This window comes from Cetorhinus maximus, chromosome 8 (assembly GCF_964194155.1).
Source record: "Cetorhinus maximus chromosome 8, sCetMax3.hap1.1, whole genome shotgun sequence".
NCBI classification, from domain to species: Eukaryota; Metazoa; Chordata; class Chondrichthyes; order Lamniformes; family Cetorhinidae; genus Cetorhinus; species Cetorhinus maximus.
In genome coordinates, this window is record NC_135886.1 from 40,811,043 (window position 1) to 40,817,042 (window position 6,000).

Consider the following 6,000-nt stretch of genomic DNA (forward strand, 5'->3'; position numbering starts at 1 on the left):
GCAAAATATGTACTGAAATACAACTCAATCCATAATGCTATGTTGACTCTATCTTCCATGTGGTGGTTAAAATGGCTTTTGCCTGAATCCTTTACTCAAAAAGGAATGACATCAGAGGTCACATGACTCAGAGGTCACATGACTAAGCCACAGTACACAACAAGCAATCGTGCACAAAGGCATTTCTCCAAAACAAACCCTTTTCATAAAAAGAAAAGAAACATATTGCATGCACTATCATTCGTGGTTGCAAGTTACCCATATATACGGTCTATAAAGGAAGTCATCACACGTGAACAGAAAACTATTCATTCTAGTCTGTCTCACTTTAATCTGTCTCTACACATGCATTACACAAAGCAGTTAAGTCTTCTAATGGTACGCATGTGGCTTGTTATTGGTTGTCCATCTGCTTTCTGCTGGTTTCTAGGGTGACTTTGCTTCTCTGGAGAATGTTGTTGCCATGGCGATTGGTTGTTGCTGCTGATCTGTTGCAGTTGTTGGGGAGCAGTTGGCCTCTGGAACCGATGGCCTTCCATTCTTTGTTCAGACCACAAAATCAGCTCTTTCTCATCAGCTGCCTGCTGTGAAGGAGCAACTTCTCCAGTTGTATGTCTGTGTGTCTGCGGTTGTGAGGATGTATCGGGTCATTCACTTTCAACACATATGATTGAGGTGACAACCATTTTACATACATTGACTGGCTCCTTCTCTCTATGCTTATCTGTTACGTTCCCGGATGGTTGTACCCTGGATGTAACCTGGATCATGTGCTGGGGTGTCCCTTGGAACCTCCCATGCAAGGACTGCACGGGAATTGCCCGCAAGTTTCAACTTCCATTGGACAATTACCTTGTTCTTGGAACTTTCCAACATTCTGATTTAAAGTCGGAGACTTTGGATGGTTCCAACTCACTTTGCAGAATGGTTATCCAAGAAAATTTCGAAGAATTAAAACCAGTTCCAACTTGTGTCGTGACCCCTCCCCTGCAATGGACCACCTGACCACCCAACAACTCTCCTGACATCCTGACTAGCCCCCCCTGACCCCCCGATTAACTCCCACACTACCCAACTACCCCTATCCCCTGACTCCACCTCCCTGATCCCTCGACTATATCCCTCTGACCTCCCAAGAACCCTCCCAATCCCCAACTGCCCCTCACCCACTTACCTTACACATTTACTTTCTCTCCTGTCAAAGTGGCTGGGACATTTAAACTTAAACGACGGCAGCTAGTGCTCTAAAAAGGGGCCGTGGCTTCACTTTGCCCCATGATCCTCCTGGAGCAGCTACGCTACACATTTCTCAGCAGGCCTGGGTCGGAAATCCGGGCAAGAAGTGTGCAGCTCCAGTCCAAGGTAGGAACATAGAGGTGGAGTGGCAATCTGACAGTGAACACGACTCCACAGAAGATTCGGCCCAATGTCTCTGCTGGGTTGATGACTTCTAGAACATGTTGTTTCTCGTTGAATCTGGAAGATCTCACATTCTATGCTAGTGGCATCAGTTTCCGTCAAAGGGAGTGCAGCTCTTGACAGCATGTCGGTGATGTACATCCAGTTCCGTTGCTTAAACTTCGCTTGCAAATGATATCACTGCAAACAAAGTAACATCCTTTGCAGATGCTTTGGAGCAGATAAAAGCAGTTTGAGAAAGATGCTTTCAAATACTGAAGATATTTGGGTCAGACATTACCGTTGTCTCTCCCAAACAGGTACTGATGAAAATGCTCACAAGCAAAAACAAGAGCCAGGCACTTTCTCAATCTGGGCTTAGTGTCGTTTAGTTTGCGTTAATGCTCTGGATGCAAATGCAACTGGTTGTCCTTGCTGAATGAGGGATGCTCCAAGTCCTGTTTTGCTGGCATCACACTGCAGGATGACTTTATTGTTGACATCATAGTACCTCAGCACTGGGGTTATCACCACTAGATGTTTGATGTAAGAGAAAGCTGCTTCTTGTTCTGTGTCCCAAGGCCACTGAACATCCTTTGTAGTGAACTTGCCTAGAAGTTCACACTCTGATGACAAATTGGGCAAGAGCTTTGCGAGCTAGTTCACAAACCTACAAATCGTTGAACCTCCTTCATGTCTGTTGGTTGCTGCAGCTCTGCTACAGCTCTCACCTTATCAGAATAAGGGCAAAGTCCTTTCACTGTCAATATATGACCTCTGTACTTGACTTCAGTCATCTTCAGTTGCAGTTTTTTCTTCTCCAGCTTCAGGTTCATCTGCCACGCTCTAGCCATCTCACTAGATTCTGATCATGGTCTGTGATGGCTTCTTCCATCGTATGTCCACATCCATAGACTAGTAGATTATCCACAATTGTTTCCACTGCTGGAAGATTATTGACTGTCTCATGTTGTTTGTATCGATACTCTCCGGAAAAGTGGAAATGCCAAATGGCATGCACAACCATCTGCACCTCGCAAATGGCATCCAGAACGTAGTCAGAAAACTGCTGCTTTCATCCAATTCTCTTGCCAGCAACCATCCTTCATATCTAGGGCAGTAAAGACCTTTGCCTTGGCAAATCACAGCAAAATTTTTTCAATGGTTGGCATGGGATATTGAGTTCTTTTCAAAGTGTTATCGAGGTTTTTTGGATCTATGCTCACGTTCAGCTTGTAAGGTTTTTCATTGCTACCATGCTGCTACTTCAGTTGGTAGGAGTTGTTACCTTCTTGATTAGTACCATTTTTTCAAGCTCCTCTATCTTGTCTATCAGGTCGGACTTGAGGAAAGCTGGAACTCTCCTAGGAAGACACCAGTGTGTGTCACACTCTCATCTACTTCATAAGAGCATAAGAAATAGGAACAGGAGTAGACCATTTGGCCCCTTGAGCCTACTCCACCATTCAATAAGATCATGGCTGATCTTCTTGTGTTTCAATTTCCACATTCCCGTCTAACGCTGATAACCTTTGATTCCCTAGCATAACAATTATCTATCTACCTCTGCCATAAAAATATTCAATGACCCCGCCTCCACCACCTTCTGAGGCAGAGAATTCCAAAGTTGCACAACCCTCTGAGAAAGAAATTTTCTCCTCATCTCTGTCCTAAAAGGGTGACCCCTAATTTTAAAACAGTGCCCCCTAGCTCTGGACTCACCCACAAGAGGAAACATCCTTTCAATGTCCACCTTGTCAAGGCCATTCAGGATCTTGTACACTTCAATCAAGTCACACCTCACTCTTCTAAACTCCAGTGGAAACAAGCCCAGTCTGTCCAACCTTTCCTCAAATGATAACCCACTCATTCCAGGTGTCAATCTAGTAAACCTCCTTTGAACCGCCTCCAATGCATCCTTCCTTAAATAAGGAGACCAAAACTGCACACAGTATTTGAGGTGCGGTCTCACCAATGCCCTGTATAACTGAAGCATAACATCCCTATTTTTATGTCCAATCCCTCTCGTAATAAAGGATAGCATTCCATTAGCCTTCTTAATTACTTGCTGTACCTGCATACTAACATTTTGTGACTCATGTACTAGAACACCTAAATCCCTCTGCACCTCAGAATTATGCAGCCTTTCTCCATTTAAGTAATACTCTGCTTTTTTGTTCTTCCTGTCAAAGTGAACAACCTCACATTTTCCCACATTAAACTCCACTTGCCAGATCTTTGCCCACTAATTCAACCTATCTACATCCATTTGCAACCTTCTCATGTCCTCTCCACATCATACTTTCCTACCTATCTTTGTGTCATCTGAAAATTTAGCTACCATGTCTTCAGTCCCCTCATCTAAGTCATTGATGTAAATTGTAAAAAGTTGAGGCCCCAGAACAGACCCCGCGGGACTCCACTCGTTACATCCTGCCAATCAGAAAAAGACCCATTTATGCATACTCTCTGATTTCTGCCAGCCAGCCAACCTTCTATCCATGATAATATGTTACCCTCTACACCATGTGCTTTTATTTTCCGTAATAATCTTTGATATGGCACCTTATCAAATGCCTTTTGGAAATCCAAGTAAAGTACTTTATCCACTGCGCATGTTACTCCTTCAAAAAAACCCCACTAAATTGGTTAAACATGATTTTCCTTTCACAAAACCATGCTGGCTCTTCCAAATTATCTTGAGCTCTTTTAAATGCCCAGCTTTAATCTCCTTAATGATGGATTCTAATAATTTCCCCACAACAATGGGGAAATCAAGCTAACTGGCCTATAGCTTCCTGTTTTCTGCCTCCCTCCCTTTTTGAATACAGGGGTTATATTTGCTACTTTCCAATCTGATGGAAGCTTTCCAGAATCTAGTGAACTTTGGAAAATTTACACCAGTGCACTGACTACTTCATTAGCCACCTCTTTTAAGACCCTAGGATGTAGTCCATCGGGACCCGGAGACTTGCCAGCCCGCAGCAACATCAATTTGCTCAATATCATTTCCCTAGTGATTTCAATTTCACAAAGTTCCTTTCTTCCATCCACCTCCTGATTTGCAGCTATTACTGGAATGTTTTTTGTATCTTCTATAGTGACCACAGAAGCAAAATAGATGATATTCACCAGGAAGATATCCAAGCCCTGTGAAAACATCTTTGTAATTTGTCAGGGTCTGTTCAGCAGTCAATGGCTTGGTCCATGGGAATCACTGCAAATTTCTTCTGGTACATGGAGGGTTACCAATCCAAGTTTTTGACTTGTTTCATGAGGGGATTTTGCCTTATGCCTACTATCTGGAAGTGTAGATCTTCTTACTTCCAATTGCATTGAGCTCTCAGCTTAGTTTGTCCTCTTGCGTTGAGCATTGTTCTATCATATAGCCTCAACATTACCTTTGACAACTTTGTTTTCGGGTCACCATCTTGAACAACTTCACAGAGGTCTGCAAAGCTCATGATGTTGCATGTAGCACCGGTGTCTATCTGATGCTTCACATTAACTTTTGCTCTCCTTCTGCAGTCACCATTCCAATAGTCACGAACCAATTTTTACCTTGAGGCCTGGCGGTGCCAACCTGTTCTGGGGTGCAGGGTGATTAATCAGAATCACCATCTGACATCTCTCCAGCAATCATATTTGTGGGGTTGTTTTTCTTCTTTCCAACAAAACACTTAAGTGCAAAGTGATTCAGCTTCTTGCAGTAAGAGAACCACATGCCCCATGCTGGACATGCGTCCTTTTCTTTTGTGTGCTGTCCTCCACAATATTACATCCAGTACTCTGGCCTTGATCTTTCTGCTGGCCTTTCTGTAAATACTTCTTCCTTTTTTCCAATGTCTTGTTCTTGGAAGGCCTGAACTGCCTCTCCACAGTGTGCAAAGCCTTGTCAATCTCCCCATCAATACACTTCAGCTGATGATTAATCACTTCAGAGCTTCTGCACATGTCAATAGCTTTCTTCAGAATTAGTTTCTCTTGTCTCAGCAGACATGCTCCCATGGTGGGATCTCTTGTTCCTAAAACAATCCGACCTCTGATCAGATCATCCCTCAGTTGCTCAAACTCAAGAATCTGCTTGATGTTTCATTGCAGTCACATACAGATCAATATATTCCACTCTTCCTCAGCTCTGGCATTCAATATGTAGCATCTATAAATAACATTAGTAGAAGGTTCAAAGTGGGTCTTCAAAGCCTCCAAAATTTCACAAGACCGGCTTTTCTGCTTCTCATTGAGGTCTGGGGTGCAATGCAGCTTGTAGCACTCTTTCCCCAGCACTGATCTCAGTTCCTACTCTTATTTGTTCAGATTTCTTGTTTAACTTTGTGGCAATTTCATAGTTCTGTCATTAAGACTGGTTGAATTTCCAATTCATTCTCAAATCTGCCTTCATCTCCATAGGAGCCGGTACTGGAATATTCGAAGCCATATTGACTCACCCAGCAGTCAATGTCTTGTACAAAGTTGCAGATTGAAGTTTTAATTGTTCACTGCTGGCTCTCTTACAGCCATCAAAATCTACTCAATATCAGCTGCACACTCCTGACATCATGGGCTGCATCTTCCGGTTGGCGAGCGGGGGGTGGGGCCCGC

At 43.4% G+C, this 6,000-nt stretch overlaps 1 pseudogene; it reads right to left on the reverse strand.

Annotated features, from left to right (window-relative positions):
* LOC144684084 (large ribosomal subunit protein eL31 pseudogene) overlaps positions 1-5,406 on the reverse strand; it is a 45,057-nt pseudogene extending 39,651 nt beyond the window's left edge.
* Positions 5,407-6,000: the final 594 nt, after the last annotated feature.